We start from the raw sequence: 20,675 nt of genomic DNA, 5'->3' as shown, positions 1-20,675 counted from the left end.
CTTTTAAAGGTGGAATACCAAAGAAACTTGGAGATCCAGGAGTACCAACTATACCATGCTCCATTAAAGAAACTATGTTAAAACTTGTTTATGTGATCTTGGAGCCGGTGTTAGTGTTATGCCTCTCTCTTTATATCATAGACTTGATTTGAATAAGTTGACACCTACTGAAATATCTTTGCAAATGGCCGATAAATCAACTGCTATACCTGTCGGTATTTGCGAGGATGTGCCTGTTGTGGTTGCAAACGTTACTATTTTAACGGACTTTGTTATTCTTGATATTCCCGAGGACGATAGTATGTCGATTATCCTTGGTAGACCCTTTTTGAATACTACAGGGGCTGTTATTGATTGCAACAAAGGCAATGTCACTTTTCATGTTAATGGTAATGAGCATACGGTACACTTTCCAAGGAAACAACCTCAAGTTCACAGTATCAATTCTATTGGAAAATTTTCATCAATTACTATTGGAGGTTTTGAATTTCCTCTTCCCACTGTCAAGAAGAAATATGATATTCTTATTATTGGGGATGTGCATATCCCCGTTGAGGTAACCTAGTGCTATTCGAAAATTCTCCGGTTTCATGCAATTCGGAATGAGTTTGTTAACGAGACTTGATCAACATTGTTATTGGATTCCTTTTGATGAGCATGAGATGGATGAAGTTAGAAAGCACAACTCTCTGTACCCTCCTTTTACTTTCTGTTATTTAGATTAAATAAAGCAAAAATAGTTTTTTTGTCTATTTTCTAAATTATCCTTGCAATAAAAAATACCCCAAAAATAAAAGTTCTCCAAATGTCTCGAAAATGAAATATGATTTTTTGTAAAATATTTAAGAATATCTGGCACTGAGAACAACCAGGGGGAGCCACCACCTGGCCACGAGGGTCCAGGGCGCGCCTACCCCCTGGGCGCGCCCCCTGCCTCGTGGGCCCCTCGTGGCCCCCTCCACTTATTCCAGCACCCACACACTTCGTCTTCCTCCAGAAAAAATCACCACATAGCTCAAACTCGTGTTCTAGCTCGTTCTGCTACGATTTTCAATCTCCTTGCTCAAAGCTCCACTCACAAAACTGCTTTGGGGGATTGTTCTTGAATATGTGACTCCTCCAATGGTCCAATTAGTTTTTGTTCTAGTGCTTTATTTATTGCAAATTTTTGCTGCTTAGGTGACCCTGTTCTTGAGCTTGCATGTCAAATTTATTTGGTCCCAAGTAGTTCTAATTCATGATATAGTCTCTAGGCACTTGTGGGAGTAGTTGGTATCAATCTTGTTGAGTTTGGTTCACTTTTATTTTGAGTCACTAAAAATTTCAGAAATTTTTCAGAGGAAGAAATATATTTAGGAAAATGTACCAAGGTGGTTCCTCAAAGAAGCAAGGACCTAGGCCCGCGATACGTGAGCCGGACTATGAACTACCGAGGGAATCTCAAGTGCGGCCTTGTGAATGGTCGTCAGAAGATTTTATGGTCCAAGCAGGAATTAAGGAGGAATTTGACGCATATGTGCGTAACGCTGAACTTGAGGGCTTCGTGTCAGATATATGCCCCCAATATTATTACCTAACTGATTCCTTTGTGAGAAGGTTTAAATTTACATCCTCACGCAATTCTCACACTGTGCTATTTGATCTTTATGATAAATCTTATACCATGGACTTAGAAGATTTTAATACTGCTTGTAAACTCCCGCAGTTGGGTAATGCTAGTGAACCTCGCAAATCTGAATATAAAAATTTTCTTGCTACTATCACTGTGGGGGAATCTAGAGAAATAACACAAGCTACCATAGTGAGCATTCACTTTCCTGCCATACATTATTTTGATCTCTTTATAGGTAGATGCATTAACGGCAAGGATGAGGCATGTCACATGTGTGTTCCCGACCTTAATGTTCTCAAGAGTGCTGTATTAGGAGATAAACAATACAACTTGGGGGCTATTGTTGCACGAAGGTTGCATCATAACAGTATTAGTGGAGATTTGTTTGGTGGAATTTATGCGACCCGTGTAGCTAATTATCTTGAGATACCCATACATGAAAATGATATGGAATTGCCTCCTGCTTCTTTAGATTATAATGCCATGGTTCGTCATCAGTTTGTTGAGAGGAATGAACAGTTCCTCCAATACCGACTAATCTTTGACAGACGCCACACTGTCCATATTGCTCTCCCTGCTCCTACTTTCTTTGACTTTCAGGCAAAAGGGAGATATGTTATAACCAGGGAGGAGGCAAACGAGTACGAGAGGAGGACAGAAACAGCTCACCTCCAAGTTGCAGCTCGTGAGGCAGTAGCGGCTGCATCTTAGTACGACCCCAGTTACAACTTCGGATATCCGCCAGGCCAGCCATGGCCATAGACCAACTTAGGCCAAAAGCCTAAGCTTGGGGGAGTACGTATTTCTCACCGACATTACATTCATGTTCACACACTCATTCTAGTTGTCGGTGCTCATACTTTTTCATTGTAATATCCATGCTAGTTTATTTTCCTTTTTCTCGCTTTCTTCTTGTGTGTTTGAATAACCTTAAGAAAAACCCAAAAAAATTAGTTGTAGCTTTTAGCTAGTTTACTTTCCATGCCTGTAGTAGTAATAATTAAAAGAAAACCCAAAAAGATTTATCGTTCTTCTTTTGCTTGTTGGGAGCTTTCCCGTGTAAATAGTTTTATTTCTTTTCTTTGGGGGTCGAGAGGAGAAGACCATAATGTAAATGTTGAGTGGCTCTTATATGCATTATTGTTGATTTAACAAAGAGCCCATATTGCCTTGTCTTCTCCCTTGTATTAAATGCTTGCAGATTCGAGCTTAGTCCAATGCACGTGCACTATTATTATTATCCACACCGTTCGGTCGTGCAAATGAAAGGCAATAATGACGATATATGATGGACTGATTGAGATGAGAAAAGCTGGTATGAACTTGACCTATCTTGTTTTTGTAAATATGATTAGTTCATAGTTCCTGATTCAGCCTATTATGAATGAAAACATGTTTGCAATGACAATTAGAGATTTAGTTGCTCATGCCATGCTTAATTAGCTAGGAGTTTATAATGGTTTACCTTGCGTGCCAACATGCTATTAAAATGGTTGTGATGTGGTATGATAGGGTGGTATCCTCCTTTGAACGATTCGAGTGGCTTGACTTGGCACATGTTCACGCATGTAGTTGAAACAAAATCAACATAGCCTCCACGATGTTTATGTTCTTGGTGGATTATATCCTACTCATGCTTGCACTCAGTGTATATTAATTTTAATGCATGTTCATGACTGTTGTCGCTCTCTAGCTGGTCGCTTCCCAGTATTTTTCTAGCCTTCACTTGTACTAAGTGGGAATACTGCTTGTGCATCCACTTCCATAAACCCCAAAGTTATTCCATATGAGTCCACTATACCTTCCTATATGCGGTATCTACCTGCCGTTCCAAGTAAATTTGTATGTGCCAAACTCTAAACCGTCAAATGAAATTCTATTTTGTATGCTCGAATAGCTCATGTATCAACTAGGGTTGTCTGTATCTTCCATGCTAGGTGGGTTATTCTCAAGAGGAGTGGACTCCGCTCCTCACTCACGAGAAAAATGGCTGGTCACTGGGATGCCCAGTCCCATGCTCAAACCAAATCAAAATAATTACAAACAAAACTCCCCCAGGATTGTTGTTAGTTGGAGGCACCCGTTGTTTCGGGCAAGCCATGGATTGATGCCTGTTGGTGGCGGGGGAGTATAAACTTTACCATTCTGCTTGGGAACCGCCTATAATGTGTGTAGCATGGAAGATATCGAGATCTCTTGGTTGTTATGTTGACAATGAAAGTATGCCACTCAAAATATTATTTATCTCTATTTCAAAAACGAGCTCTGGCACCTCTACAAATCCCTGCTTCCCTCTGCGAAGGGCATATCTATTTACTTTTATGTTGAGTCATCAACCTCTTATTAAAAAGCACCAGCTGGAGAGCACCGCTTTCATTTGCATCCATTACTATTAGTTTATGTTGAGTATGACCATGACTGGATCTCTTTTACCATGAATTACAATGTTTAGTCAGTCCTTGATCTTCAGAGGTGCTCTGCATTTATGTTCTGTGGTCTCAGAAAGGGCTAGCGAGATACCATCTTGTTATATCATATTATGATTGTTTTGAGAAAGTGTTGTCATCCGAGATTTATTATTATTGCTCGCTAGTTGATTATGCCATTGATATGAGTAAACATGAGACCTAAGTGTTATTGTGAATATGGTTAGTTCATAATCTTTGCTGAAAACTTGAATGCTAGCTTTGCATATTTACAACAACAAGAGCAAATAGAGTTTGTAAAAGTTTTTCTTTATCACTTTCAGTTTGTCAACTGAATTGCTTGAGGACAAGCAAAGGTTTAAGCTTGGGGGAGTTGATACGTCTCCATCGTATCTACTTTTCCAAACACTTTTGCCCTTGTTTTGGACTCTAACTTGCATGATTTGAATGGAACTAACCCGGACTGACGTTGTTTTCAGCAGAATTGCCATGGTGTTATTTTTGTGCAGAAATAAAAGTTCTCGGAATGACCTGAAACTTCACGGAGAATATTTTTGGAATTTATAAAAAATACTGGCGAAAGAATCAAGACTAGGGGGCCCACACCCTGTCCACGAGGGTGGGGCGCGCCTGCCCCCCTAGGCGCGCCCCCTGTCTCGTGGGCCCCCTGAGGCTCCACCGACCTCAACTCCAACTCTATATATTCATGTTCGGGGAGAAAAAAAACAGAGAGAAGGATTCATCGCGTTTTACGATACAGAGCCACCGCCAAGCCCTAATCTCTCTCGGGAGTGCTGATCTGGCGTCCGTTCGGGGCTCCGGAGAAGGGAACCCGTCGCCGTCGTCATCATCAACCTTCCTCCATCACCAATTTCATGATGCTCACCACCGTGTGTGAGTAATTCCATCGTAGGCTTGCTGGAAGGTGATGGGTTGGATGAGATTTATCATGTAATCGAGTTAGTTTTGTTAGGGTTTGATCCCTAGTATCCATCATGTTCTCAGATTGATGTTGCTATGACTTTGCTATGCTTAATGCTTGGTACTATGGCCCGAGTGCCATGATTTCAGATCTGAACCTATTATGTTTTCATGAATACATGTGAGTTCTTGATCCTATTCTGCAAGTCAATAGTGACCTACTATGTGTTATGATCCGGCAACCCCGAAGTGAAAATAATCGGGACCACTCCCGGTGATGACCGTAGTTTGAGGAGTTCATGTATTCACTAAGTGTTAATGCTTTGGTCCGGTACTCTATTAAAAGGAGGCCTTAATATCCCTTAGTTTCCAATAGGACCCCGCTGCCATGGGAGGGTAGGACAAAAGATTTCATGCAAGTTCTTTTCCATAAGCACGTATGACTATATTCGGAATACATGCCTACATTACATTGATGAACTGGAGCTAGTTCTGTGTCACCCTATGTTATAACTGTTGCATGAGGAATCGCATCCGACATAATTATCCATCACTGATCCAATGCCTACGAGCTTCTCACATATTGATCTTTGCTTAGTTACTTTTCCGCTGCCACTGTTATGATTACTACAAAACTGCTATTGTTACTTTAGCCACTGTTACCGTTACTTCCATACTACTTTGCTACTAAATACTTTGCTGCAGATATTAAGTTTTCCAGGTGTGGTTCAATTGACAACTCAACTGCTAATACTTGAGAATATTCTTTGGCTCCCCTTGTGTCGAATCAATAAATTTGGGTTGAATACTCTACCCTCAAAAACTGTTGCGATCCCCTATACTTGTGGGTTATCAAGGCTACAATTGATCCCCTATACTTGTGGGTTATCAGTGCCCCGGCTCTAAGCCGTAAAGCATGGCACACTAAACTATCAGGTAGTCATTAGAACGTGTCTGCCAGATGTTCACAACATCCACAGACGACGCCGGAGGGGTTGGCACACCGAGCGGTGCATCAAGGACAGAAGCCTTCTATGTAGCAGTGAGGACAATCCTCAGACTACGGCCGTAGTCCGCACAATTTCTTACAATATCTTTCAACTTAGTCTTTCTGTAGGAACGTATTAAAACAAGGAGCTAAAGCGCGAGCTATTAATCCACAACATAATTTGCAAAGACAATTTAGACTAGGTTCATGATAATTAAGTTCATCTAATCAAATTATTTAATGAAGTCCCACTCAGATAGACATCCCTCTAGTCATCTAAGTGATACATGATCCGAATCGACTAGGTCGTGTCCGATCATCACGTGAGACGGACTAGTCATCAACGGTGAACATCTCCATGTTGATCGCATCTACTATACCGACTCATGTTCGACCTTTCGGTCTCTTGTGTTCCGAGGCCATGTCTGTACATGCTAGGCTTGTCAAGTCAACCTAAGTGTTTTGCATGTGTAAATATGGCTTACACGCGTTGAATGTGAACGTTAGAATCTATCACACCCGATCATCACATGGTGCTTCGAAACAACCAACCTTCGCAACGGTGCACAGTTAGGGGGAACACTTTTCTTGAAATTTTAGTGAGGGATCATCTTATTTATGCCGCCGTCGTTCTAACAAAATAAGATGTAAACATGACAAACATCACATGAAAATCATAAAGTGACATGATATGGCCAACATCATCATGCGACTTTGACCTCCATCTTCGAGGCGCGGCATGATCACCTTCGTCACCGGCATGACACCATGATCTCCATCATCATGATCTCCATCATCGTGTCTTCATGAAGTTGTCTCGCCAACTATTACTTCTACGACTATGGCTAACAGTTAGCAATAAAGTAAAGTAATTACATGGCGTTTATATTGACTCGCAGGTCATAAAATAAGTTAAGATAACTCCCATGGCTCCTGCCGGTTGTCATACTCATCGACATGCAAGTCGTGATTCCTATTACAAGAACATGATCAATCTCATACATCACATATATAATTCATCACATCCTTTTGGCCATATCACATCACATAGCATACCCTGCAAAAACAAGTTAGACGTCCTCTAATTGTTGTTGCATGTTTTACGTGGCTGCTATGGGTTTCTCACAAGAACATTTCTTACCTACGCAAAAGCCACAACGGTGATATGCCAATTGCTATTTACCCTTCATAAGGACCCTCTTCATCGAATCCGATCCGATTAAAGTGGGAGAGACAGACACCCGCTAGCCACCTTATGCATCAAGTGCATGTCAGTCGGTGGAACCAGTCTCACGTGATTATGTGTAAGGTCGGTCTGGGCCGCTTCATCCCACAATGCCGCCAAATCAACATAAGACTAGTAACGGCAAGCAAATTGACCAAATCATCGCCTACAACTACTTTGTGTTCTACTCATGCATAGAATCTACGCATAGACCTAGCTCATGATGCCACTGTTGGGGAATGTAGTAATAATTCAAAATTTTCCTACGTGTCACCAAGATCAATCTAGGAGATGCTAGCAACGAGAGAGAAGGAGTGCATCTTCATACCCTTGAAGATCGCTAAGCGGAAGCGTTACAGAACGTGGTTGATGGAGTCGTACTCGCGTCGATTCAAATCGCGGAAGATCCGATCTAGCGCCAAACGGACGGCGCCTCCGCGGTCAACACACGTACAGCCTGGGGACGTCTCCTCCTTCTTGATCCAGCAAGGGGAGAGGAGAAGTTGAGGGAGAGCTCCGGCAGCACGACGGCGTGGTGGTGGAGCTTGCGGTTCTCCTGCAGGGCTTCGCCAAGCACTATGGAGGAGGAGGAGGTGTTGGAGGAGGGAGGGGCTGCGCCAGGGAAGGGGTGTTGCATCCCTCCCACCCCCACTATTTATAGGGGAAAGGGGAGAGGGGGCCGGCCCCCTAGATCCATCTAGATGGGGGGCGGCCAGGAGGGGAAAACTTGCCCCCCAAGCAAGTGGGAGGCGCCCCCTCCCCCTAGGGTTTCCAACCCTAGGCGCCTTTGGGCCTTGGGGGTGCACCAGCCCACTAGTGGGCTGGTTCCCACCCATATTCAGCCCACTAAGTCCTCCGGGTCAGGTGGCCCCACCCGGTGGACCCCCGGACACCTTTCGGTGGTCCCGGTACAATACGGATAACCCCCGAAACCATTTCGATGACTGAAACTGGACTTCCCATATATAAATCTTCACCTCCAGACCATTTCGGAACTCCTCGTGACGTCCGGGATCTCATCCGGGACTCCGAACAACCTTCGGTAACCACATACAATTTCCCATAACAACTCTAGCGTCACCGAACCTTAAGTCTGTAGACCCTACGGGTTCGGGAACCATGTAGACATGACCGAGACATCTCTCCGGCCAATAACCAACAACGGGATCTGGATACCCATGTTGGCTCCCACATGTTCCACGATGATCTCATCGGATGAACCACGATGTCGGGGATTCAATCAATCCTGTATACAATTCCCTTTGTCCATCGGTATGTTACTTGCCCGAGATTCGATCGTCGGTATCCCCATACCTCGTTCAATCTCGTTACCGGCAAGTCTCTTTACTCATTCCGTAACACATGATCCCATGGCTAACTCCTTAGCCACATTGAGCTCATTATGATGATGCATTACCGAGTGGGCCCAGAGATACCTCTCCGTCATACGGAGTGACAAATCCCAGTCTCGATTCGTGCCAACCCAACAGACACTTTCGGAGATACCTGTAGTGCATCTTTATAGCCACCCAGTTACGTTGTGACGTTTGATACACCCAAAGCACTCCTACGGTATCCGGAGGTTCACAATCTCATGGTCTAAGGAAATGATACCTGACATTAGAAAAGCTCTAGCAAACGAACTACACGATCTTTTGCTATGCTTAGGATTGGGTCTTTTCCATCACATCATTCTCCTAATGATGTGATCCCATTATCAATGACATCCAATGTCCATGGTCAGGAAACCATAACCATCTATTGATCAACGAGCTAGTCAACTAGAGGCTTACTAGGGACATGTTGTGGTCTATGTATTCACACATGTATTATGGTTTCCGGTTAATACAATTATAGCATGAACAATAGACAATTATCATGAACAAGGAAATATAATAATAACCATTTTATTATTGCCTCTAGGGCATATTTCCAACACCAAGCCAGCATCGCAGAACATGTCCTTCAGAAATGACAAAAGGGGCTCCATGGTGATGAAGGATGGCAAATTGTTCATAACGAGCCGCAGGAGATCAGCGGCAAGGCCATCGATGAGATCGATGGCTATTGAACCCGAAGGGTTGGGGGTGGGCAACTTAACCTGTGACATAACCCGCGTTAAGCCGTCGCTGTCGACGACCTCGATGTCATAGCCGGCGTCCCTAACATGCCAGAATACTCTAGCCCGTTGATTGAAAGGCTCAATCCAGGTCCAGTCATTGTCGTCAGCTTCCTCGGCGGCCACCTTGCCGATGTCGGGCGAAGAGGCCGTGGTAATGCTCTTTTGGGCCATTCGCTCCTCGAGCTCCCCGGGAAGCGTAGCCAGGCTTAGGCTGCGACACTCTAGAGTGGGGGAGGGGGTGGGGATGGGGATCTCTGGGAAAGGGTATGTATATCGGTGGGTAAACTGCATGGCCAGACCGGCCGAGATTGACGATGGAGGCGCCGCGGCGGCGGCGGTGACCTAGCTAGGTTTGGAGTGAGGGAGGGGTGATGTGTATGTGTGTGAGCGGGGGATTTGGGGTGAGCGAAGGATTTGGGGTGTGTGTGTGGAGGGGGTCCAAGGTGGTGTTGGAGGAAATGCCGTGGGTACTGAAAATTTTACTAGGCGGGAGTAAAATGAAGGGGCTACCGAAAATTTGGATCAAGGGATTGAAGCAGAGCGGGGCGGGAGTAACGAACATCACACACGGTTAAAACATAATAATCCTGTGCTATCAAACAGAAAAACACTCCAGTCGAGCAGATTTTGTTGAGATTGCGAGTGATGGAGCCGGGAATAAAATGTCGGGGCTACTGAAAATTTGGATCTATTGATTGAAGCAGAGCGGGAGTAACAGACATCGCACACGGTCCAGACATACTAATCGTGTGCTATCAAACAGAAAAACCATCTACGCAGGTAGATATTTTCGAGATTGCGAGGGAGTAGATATTTTCGAGAGGGGAAGGGAAGCCTCGTGGATCCCAATCTACTGTTATCATGTGGGTGACAGGGGCAGGGGCGCGACACACGGGTAGTCCTAGGGAACCGTGTCTATCTCGTACCCGATCCCAGACGGTTGCTGCGTCCGACTTGTCTGCTGTTTATAAATTTGACCCAAAAAACGCGGGAAAGGGTCAGAACACGAACACACTTGCATGTGGACCAAATATATGTATGAAAAGGGTGGTTTGATGTTCAAATACCCAATGCACAACAGTGATGTGGCTCCTGTCGCACAAAGCACACGTTATTATTGCTAGCCCCCCCCCCCAAACACACACACACACACACTTCGTGTTGCCGGCAACGGAATCCAAGCTATGAACACATGCCCCCAAATAGCTAGGTCTGACATCTCACCGTACCGTAACACAAAACCGAAAGGAGTACATCAAGCCCCCCCCCTTTGCTTTCGATCAAATGTGGACCGTGTGCGGGTCCACAGATGTGTTCTTCTGGCGTTAGATGGGTGAGACCACTTACCAACCACATATGCGGGTGGCCCGATGTGTGTGTGTGTGTGTGTGTGTGTGTGTTGATGTCGCTTGAAGCTACGTCGGTATTTCCCCAAAGAGGAAGGGATGATGCAGCACAGCAGCGGTAGGTATTTCCCTCAGATATGAAACTAAGGTTATTGAACTAGTAGGAGAACCAAGCAACACAACGTAAACAACCCCTGCACACAAATAACAACACCTCGCAACCCGACGTGTTAAAGGGGTTGTCAATCCCTTTCGGGGTACGGCGCCAGAAACGGTGCATGGACGAGAGAAAGTTGTAATAGATTGAAATAATAGATCACAAATAAAATAAAGTGCAGCAAAGTATTTTTGTATTTTTGGTTTAATAGATCTGAATAAAAATGCAAAGGAAAAGTAGATCGCAAGAAAATATATGAGAAAGAAGACCCGGGGGCCGTAGATTTCACTAGTGGCTTCTCTCGAGAAAAATAGCAAACGGTGGGTAAAAAAATTACTATTGGACAATTGATAGAACTTCAAATAATTATGACAATATCCAGGCAATGATCTTTAGATAGGCATCACATCCAAGATTAGTAGACCGACTCCTGCCTGCATCTACTACTATTACTCCACACATCGACCGCTATCCAGCATGCATCTAGTGTATTAAGTTCATGGAAAAACGGAGTAATGCAATAAGAACGATGACATGATGTAGACAAAATCCATTAATCTATGGCGGTAGATATAGATCCCATCTTTTTATCCTTAGTAGCAATGATACATACGTGTCGGTTCCCTTTCTGTCGCTGGGATCAAGCACCGTAAGATCGAACCCACTACCGGGAACCTCTTCCCATTGCAAGATAAATAGATCAAGTTGGCCAAACAAAATCCAAATATCGGAGAAGAAATACGAGGCTATAAGAGATCATGCATATAAGAGATCAAAGAATCTCAAATAACTTTCATGGATATAAAAAGATATAACTGATCATAAACTTGAAGTTCATCAGATCCCAACAAACACATCGCAAAAGAGTTACATCATATGGATCTCCAAGAGACCATTGTATTGAGAATTCAGCGAGAGAAAGGAAGCCATCTAGCTACTAACTACGGACCCGAAGGTCTACAAAGAACTACTCATGCATCATCGGAGAGGCACCAATGGAAGTGGTGAACCTCTCTGTGATGGTGTCTAGATTGGATCTGGTGGTTCTGGACTCTGCGACGGCTCGATGAATATTTCGTCGACTCCCCTAGGGTTTCTGGATTTTTGGGGGTATTTATAGAGCAAAGAGGCGGTCCGGGGGGCACCCGAGGTGGGCACAACCCACCAGGGCACGCCTAGGCCTCCTGGCGCGCCCTGGTGGGTTGTCCCCTCCTCGGGACTCCCCAGGTGCAACCAGGGCCCGTTGTGTTCCTTCGGGCCCATAAAAATTCTCCGTAAAGTTTCGGGGCATTTGGACTCCGTTTGATATTGATTTCCTGCGATGTAAAAAACATGGGAAAAACAGCAACTGGCACTTGGCACTATGTCAATAGGTTAGTACAAAGAAATGATATAAAATGGCTATAAAATGATTATAAAACATCCAAGATTGATAATAAAACAGCATGGAACAATAAAAAAGTATAGATACATTGGAGACGTATCACCATCCCCAAGCTTAACTCCTGCTCGTCCTCGAGTAGGTAAGTGATAAAAACAGAATTTTTGATGTGGAGTGCTGTTTATCATGTCATAACATATTCCTTTCTTTATAGCATGGACATTTGGACTTTTATGCGATTCAAAGCAATAGTGTAGTTTTGACATAATAATTTAGATACTCGAGCATATCAACAAGCAACCATGTCTTTCAAAATATCAATCCTAAAGTAAGTTATCCCTAGCCCATCATGCTCAAACATTGATCCATTCATGAAACACACTCGAATATTAGCTACACCCAATACTTAAGTACGATCATATTGCCTCCTAGTTGGTGCCTTTGTAAGAGAAGATGGAGACTCAAATTCAAAAATAAAAATTGCATAAAGTAAAAGAAAGGCCCTTCGCAGAGGGAAATAGGGATTTGTATAGGTGCCAGAGCTCAAAGCGAAAAAATTAGAGATAAAAAACATTTTGGGAGGTGTATCTATCCCACCAACGAAAACGAAGTAGAGCTACGAACACTTTCTATGATAGATATGCCATAGGCGGTTCCCAAACAAAAAATAAAGTTTATTCCTTTTTCCACCATTCTTTCACTTTCCATGGCTAGCTGTATCCACGGGTGCCCTCCATACCAACACTTTCCAAGGAATTTATTATTTGACAACATAAAGTAAATTCATTTTTTCATTTCGGGACTGGGCATCCCTAAAACCTTTGCCTTACTCTCGTGCAATGACAAGTGAATAAACACTCATCGTGAGAATAACACATCCAGCATGGAAAATATTAGCCACCCGTTACCGTTCCGCGAGCGAAACAAACACATAAAAGAGAAGTTTATTTTGAAAATTTAGAGATGGCGCATGCACATTTTCTTAGAATGGCAAAAGAATACCGCATATAGGTAGATATAGTGGACTCACATGGCAAAACTGGTTTAAAGGATTTTGGATGCACAAGTAGAGATCATACTTGGTGCAAAGTGAAGGCTGGCAAAAAGATTGAGAAGAGACCAACCAAGAAATGAATAATCTCATAAGCAAGCATTAAGCATAATTAATACCGTATAATGCACCACAAGTAGGATATAATATAATTTCATTGCATGACTATTGAGTTTCATGCATGCATAGGGAGTCACAAACCTTAACACCAATATTCTTACTAGAGCATAATTACTCATCAACATAACTCACATATCACATCATCATATCTCAAAACTATTACTAAGAGTCAAGTTTATTTTGTCCATTGATCTTCTTGACATTCTTTTACTTTATCCTTCTTGGATATCTATCACTTTGGGACTAATTTTCATGTGTTGCTTTTCATAAGCTCAAACAAATATAAGTGAAGATCAAGAGCAAAAAAAAATTCTTTCTCTCAAAATAATTTAAGTGAAGCAAGAGAGAATTTCTTCAAAATTTACTAACTCTCAAATAAATCTAAGTGAAGCAAGAGAGCATTTCTTCAAACATACTAAGCACATCGTGCTCAAAAGATATAAGTGAAGCACTAGAGCAAGTCCTAGCTCATAAAAGATTTAAGTGAAGCACACAGAGCAATTCTAACAAGTCATGATATAATTTTGGCTCTCTCAAATAGGTGTGTCCAGCAAGGATTGATGACTTAAAACACAAAATAAAACAAGCAAAGACTCATATAATACAAGACGCTCCAAGCAAAACACATATCATGTGACGAATAAAAATATAGCCTTGAGTAAAATACTGATAGTTGTTGGAAGAAAGCGGGGATGCCACTTGGGGGCATCCCCAAGCTTAGTTGGTTGCTCTTTTTTGGATAATAGCTTGGGATGTCGGGGCATCCCCAAGCTTAGGCTCTTACATCCTTCCTTCATCCATTGTAAGATAACCCAAAACTTGAAAACTTCAATCACTCAAAACTCAACAAAACCTTCGTGAGATCCGTTAGTATAAGAAAGCAAAACACTACTATAAGTGTTGTATCAAACCAATTCATATTTTGTTTTTGCATTATATCTACTTTATTCCAACTTTTCTATGGCAAAAATTCATCAAAGAAAACCATAGAGCCATCAAAATAAGCACACAACCCAAAGAAAATAGAATCTGGCAAAACAGAACAGTCTGTAGCAATCTGACTTTTTCGAAAACTTCTGGAAATCCAAAGATTCTGAGAAAATAGGAAGACCAAGGTAATTTGTATATAAATCTTCTGCAAAAATAATCAGGGCAAAAGCTCTCTTCTGTGATTGATGAAAATTATTTTCGTGAGCGCAAAGTTTCTGTCTTTTTCAGCAAGATCAAAAAACTATCACCCAAGAAGATCCTATAGGCTTTACTTTGCACAAACACTAATTAAAACACACACAAAAACGCAATCATACCAGTAGCATAATTGTGCAAACACACAAGAATGTAAACCAAAATATAAAAATAAATTTTATTCATTGGGTTGCCTCCCATCAAGCATTATCATTTTACGCCCTTAGCTAGGCATTGAGATTTTTATGAAGCTCACATGAAAGATAGAAATTGAAACACGAAAAGAGCATCATGTAGCATGTGAAAAACAAGTTTAAGTCTAACATACTTCCTATGCATAGGCATTTTATAGGAAAACAATTTATCAAGGTAAGCAAAAAGTACCATATGCAAGGAAGAAGAAAGAAACAATATCAATCTCAACATAACGAGAGGTAATTTAGTAACAACAAAATTTCTACAACCATATTTTCCTCTCTCATAATAATTACATGTAGGATCATACTCAAATTCAACAATATAGCAATCATATAAAATTTTCTTTTCATGATCCACATGCATAAAACTCTTATAATCTTCCAAGATAGTGGGCTTAACATCAACTAAAGTCATGACCTCTCCAATCCCACTTTTATAAAAAAATCATAAGATTGATTAATCTCCAAATATGTGGGATTACTTTTACCTAAAGTTGATGCTCTTCCAAACCCACTTTCAAAATTATTGCAAACATATTCATCATGAGGCTTATTCAAGATCATAGGAAGAATCACCCCAATCATGATCATTGCAACAAGTAGTGGACATAGCAAAATTAGCATCCCCAAGCTTGGGGTTTTGCATATTATTAGCACAATTGACATTAATAGAATTTATAGTAAAATCATTGCAGTCATGCTTTTCATTCAAGGAGCTATCATGAATATCTTCATAAATTTCTTCATCACAATTTTCAGATTCACGAATCTCAAGCAAAACTTCATAAAGATAATCTAGTGCACTCAAATCACTAGCAATTGGTTCATCATAACTGGATCTTTTGAAAAGATTAGCAAGTGGATGAGGATCCATATCAAAAGATTTTTAGCAAGCAAAGATGCAAGCAAATAGAAGGCACATGGTAACACAAGTAGAGATAGCAAACAGGAGATCTGACGAGAAAAAGGCGAACGAAAAAGAGGGCGAATAAAACGGCAAATTTTTGTGAAGTGGGAGAGAGGAAAACAAGAGGCAGATGACAAATAATGTAAATTGCGAGGAGATGAGATTTGTGATTAGGAACCTGGTTATGTTGAAGATCCTCCCCGGCAACGGCGCCAGAAATTCCTTTTGATGTCACTTGAAGCTACGTCGGTATTTCCCCAAAGAGGAAGGGATGATGCAGCACAGCGGCAGTAGGTATTTCCCTCAGATATGAAACCAAGGTTATCGAACCAGTAGGAGAACCAAGCAACACAACGTAAACAGCCCCCGCACACAAATAACAACACCTCGCAACCCGACGTGTTAAAGGGGTTGTCAATCCCTTTCGGGGTACGGCGCCAGAAATGGTGCGTGGACGAGAGAAAGTTGTAATAGATTGAAATAATAGATCGCAAATAAAATAAAGTGCAGCAAAGTATTTTTGTATTTTTGGTTTAATAGATCTGAATAAAAATGCAAAGGAAAAGTAGATCGCAAGCAAATATATGAGAAAGAAGACCTGGGGGCCGTAGATTTCACTAGTGGTTCTCTCGAGAAAAATAGCAAACGTTGGGTAAACAAATTACTATTGGGCAATTGATAGAACTTCAAATAATTATGACAATATCCAGGCAATGATCATTAGATAGGCATCACATCCAAGATTAGTAGACCGACTCCTGCCTGCATCTACTACTATTACTCCACACATCGACCGCTATCCAGCATGCATCTAGTGTATTAAGTTCATGGAAAAACGGAGTAATGCAATAAGAACGATGACATGATGTCGACAAAATCTGTTAATCTATGGCGGTAGATATAGATCCCATCTTTTTATCCTTAGTAGCAATGATACATACGTGTCGGTTCCCTTTCTATCGCTGGGATCAAGCACCGTAAGATCGAACCCACTACCGGGAACCTCTTCCCATTGCAAGATAAATAGATCAAGTTGGCCAAACAAAATCCAAATATCGGAGAAGAAATACGAGGCTATAAGAGATCATGCATATAAGAGATCAAAGAATCTCAAATAACTTTCATGGATATAAAAAGATATAACTGGTCATAAACTTGAAGTTCATCAGATCCCAACAAACACACCGCAAAAGAGTTACATCATATGGATCTCCAAGAGACCATTGTATTGAGAATTCAGCGAGAGAAAGGAAGCCATCTAGCTACTAATTACGAACCCGAAGGTCTACAAAGAACTACTCATGCATCATCGGAGAGGCACCAATGGAAGTGGTGAACCTCTCTGTGATGGTGTCTAGATTGGATCTGGTGGTTCTGGACTCTGCGGCGGCTGGATGAATATTTCGTCGACTCCCCTAGGGTTTCTGGATTTTTGGGGTATTTATAGAGCAAAGAGGCGGTCCGGGGGGCACCCGAGGTGGGCACAACCCACCAGGGCACGCCTGGGCCTCCTGGCGCGCCCTGGTGGGTTGTCCCCTCCTCGGGACTCCCCCCAGGTGCAACCAGGGCCCGTTGTGTTCCTTCTGGCCCATAAAAATTCTCCTTAAAGTTTCGGGGCATTTGGACTCCGTTTGATATTGATTTCCTGCGATGTAAAAAACATGGAAAAAAACAACAACTGGCACTTGGCATTATGTCAATTGGTTAGTACCAAATAATGATATAAAATGGCTATAAAATGATTTTAAAACATCCAATATTGATAATAAAACAGCATGGAACAGTCAAAAATTATAGATACGTTGGAGACGTATCATGTGTGTGTGTGTGTGTGTGTGTGTGTGTGAAAACGATGTGCTATGATATTTAAATAACCAAATCACAAATTTGATGTGGCGCATGTGCATTGCAAATTTACCGGGCATCCCCGACCCCACGGAGGTTCATCTAGTACGAGGTAGTACTGTGCCCCCACCACACGCACTTTGAGTCGGTGGGAGGGGGCCGAGATCTCACCAAGGCGTATTGTAAGACTGACCAAGAAGAATCACCAGCTTGGTCGTATAACCTCTCTTGTTTGTTGGGTCAAAGTCATGCATTGATGTTCCACATGCGGCCCACAAAATAGGCTAGCTTTTCGCCGATAACCACGCGAGGGAGTGCCTGAAGACAACCACTGCGTGCATGTGGCCCAAACATATGTATGAAGTGTCATGTGGTGTTTGAATATACCCAATGCACAACTTTGATTCATGTGTATGCGAGCCCTTGAACTTACGTCTTGAATCTCACCATGATCGACATCCGACTATACGGTAACGCGAACCAAGAGAAGAAGAATCCACTCTGGTAACCTCTCTCGCGTTGTTGGTCGAAGTGATGGTCGACGTTCACGCGGGCCCATGAATATATAGGTCGTCGATGATAACCAAGCGAGGGAGAGTGTCCAAAGACAACCACTGCATGTATGTGCCCCAAACATATGTATGGACATGCGTGATGCATGCATATATGTTTGAATACCAAAAGCACAAAATTTTGATGTGGCGCATGCATGCGTCCAAAAACGCATAGTCCCCACACAGATCTGGTTCATGATGCGTCGCGTGCTCCCCCCCTCCACTTCGACCCGGTGGGAGGGATTCGTGCGTACACATGCGCATGAAGTATAATTGCATGTACCGAACCGTATAAGACGAACCAAAATTTAATCCCCTCCTAATTATAAGTCAAATTAACCTATATCGCTGTCAGTCGAAGTGATTGACCAAGCAGGCACACAGAGATGGACGAAGCATCTCGCCGATAACCCCGTGAGTGAGTGCTAGAGGAAAACCGCCATCGCGTGCTTGTGGGCCAAACACATGTATGGAGATGTGTGGTTGTGATGTTTGAATACCTAATATATATGCAGAACTTTGATGTGGCACCTGCCTCGGAAACCTTTAAGTCCCCCGCACAAAACGAGGTTCATGACACGTAGTATATATATGTGCCCCCCTCCCCTCTTTGACGCGTAATATATACTCCTACGTACCGTAACACAACCCGAAAATAATCCTCCTTGTTCATCAAGTTACCTTTCTCGTTGTGTCATATATTAGATGGACGACGACCTCGCGGGCCCATGGAGGGAAGAGTCGCAAGCGAATGAGTGACAACCATCGTCTGCATGTGGCCCAATGTGTTGGTGATGTTTTTAATACCCAATATGCACAACTTCTTAGCGGCACCTGCCTCGGAAACCGAAAAGTCCCCACACGGAGCGAGATCGATTCATGACGTGTGTGTAGTATATATGTGCTGCCCCGGCCCCCTCCTCCCCTCTTCGACCTGTACTATATACTCCTACCGCAACACAACCCAAAACGAAACCTCCTTGCTGGGTCAAAGTGATGGAGGACAACCTCGCGGGCCCACGCATGGAAGCATCGGATGCGAGTGAGTGTCCTATATGACGCGTAGTATTGCCCCGGCCACCCTCTTCAACGCGTACTACATATATACTCCTACCGTACGTGTAACAAAAACCAAAAACTGAACATCCTTGTTGGTCAATTTAACCTCTCTCATCGCATGTCATAGTGTTGGACGGCGACCTCGCGAGCCCACACGAGTGAGTGTCCTAGGACCACCGCGTGCATGTGGCCCAAAGATGCATGTCAAACTTTTTCTGCAGCGAACATGCGACCAAAGGAGTTTAGTGTTGAAAATTGAAACAAAATAGATAACATCTGTCCATTTTTTATACATCGATTGATTCCCAGGGATTTAAATGTGCAAAAATCAAATTTGATCTACATGAGACCCATGATAGTGCACGAAATAGGATTGCAAAATCATATGTGTACGTGTCCCTGGGTGCATGTTTAGTCCCCATGCAAGAAATTTCTAACATCTAGAATCTTGATTTTAAAATCCAATAAATCCAAAACTAAGTTGAAATTCATGAAACTTATCGTGGTGTCATATGGACACCAATACACTGTGATATTTCTTTTTCAAATTTGAGACAAGTTTTGATATAATCTTCTTACATACAGGAAATTATAAATAATTATCAACCAATATCGCAGACGAACTCTTTATTCGAACCGTGTGCGTTAGACCAACAATGTAAGTGTCGTGCTTCGGTTAAGTAATAAAGCAGCAGAATTAATCATCAAAAAGGAAAAATCAATATAATATGTGCCGCGCACACGTCCCGTGTGCCGTACGAGCATGCGTGAGTTGACGAGACGCATGCTAGTAGGCAGACCGGGAGGCCGAGGCATGCGCGTGTTCGCTACGCACTCACCATGGGGCATGCTAGTAGCTGTGTGAAATGACGGTAGACATGCCAGCAGTCCGCCGCGCAGGCTTACCGGGAGGCGAACCAGCCCTTTGACCGCCGCCCACCTCGCTCCCACTTCTCCATATTAATGGCGCGCCCGATCCGCTGGTCATAATAGGCAGCCGCACAGGCCGTCCACAGCTACTCCAGCAACGACTCCGACTCCGATGGAAAACCGGTTAGTCCCTCCCCCCTTTGTTGGGAACAGAAACCCTTGGTTATGTTCACCCAGTCCATGAAATCAGAGTAAGATTCGTTAGATCCGTGTAGTGTATTGATTGTTTGAATGGTATCTATGGTTAGTGATTAATTGTTTGTTTTGTACAAACGAATTTTTTGCTAATAATCCGACTAGGGTTAGCGTGCGTGCTAATAATTCGTAGCCAGATCTTGAGAATTGATTTTGACCGCCGCCCACCTCGCTCCGTGAAATGGTGGTATAGGAATGCCAGAAGTCCGCCGTGCAGGCTCACCGGGAAGCGAGATAGCCTTTGACCGCCGCCTGCCTTGCTCCCACTGGCCGGTATTAATGGCGCGCCCGAGCGGCCGCACCCCCCATCCTCGCCACACACAGAATCCTCTCTCTCTCTCTCTCCGCCCACATCCTCGACGCCGCCCTCAGTCCTCAAAGCCGACACCCCCATCCTCACCACACACACAATCCTCTCTCTCCGCCCGCATCCTCGACACCTCTTTCAGTCCTC

This window comes from Aegilops tauschii, chromosome 5 (genome assembly GCF_002575655.3).
Source record: "Aegilops tauschii subsp. strangulata cultivar AL8/78 chromosome 5, Aet v6.0, whole genome shotgun sequence".
NCBI classification, from domain to species: domain Eukaryota; kingdom Viridiplantae; phylum Streptophyta; class Magnoliopsida; order Poales; family Poaceae; genus Aegilops; species Aegilops tauschii.
The sequence above is the reverse complement of the archived record's forward strand: the minus strand, read 5'-3'. Positions refer to the sequence as shown.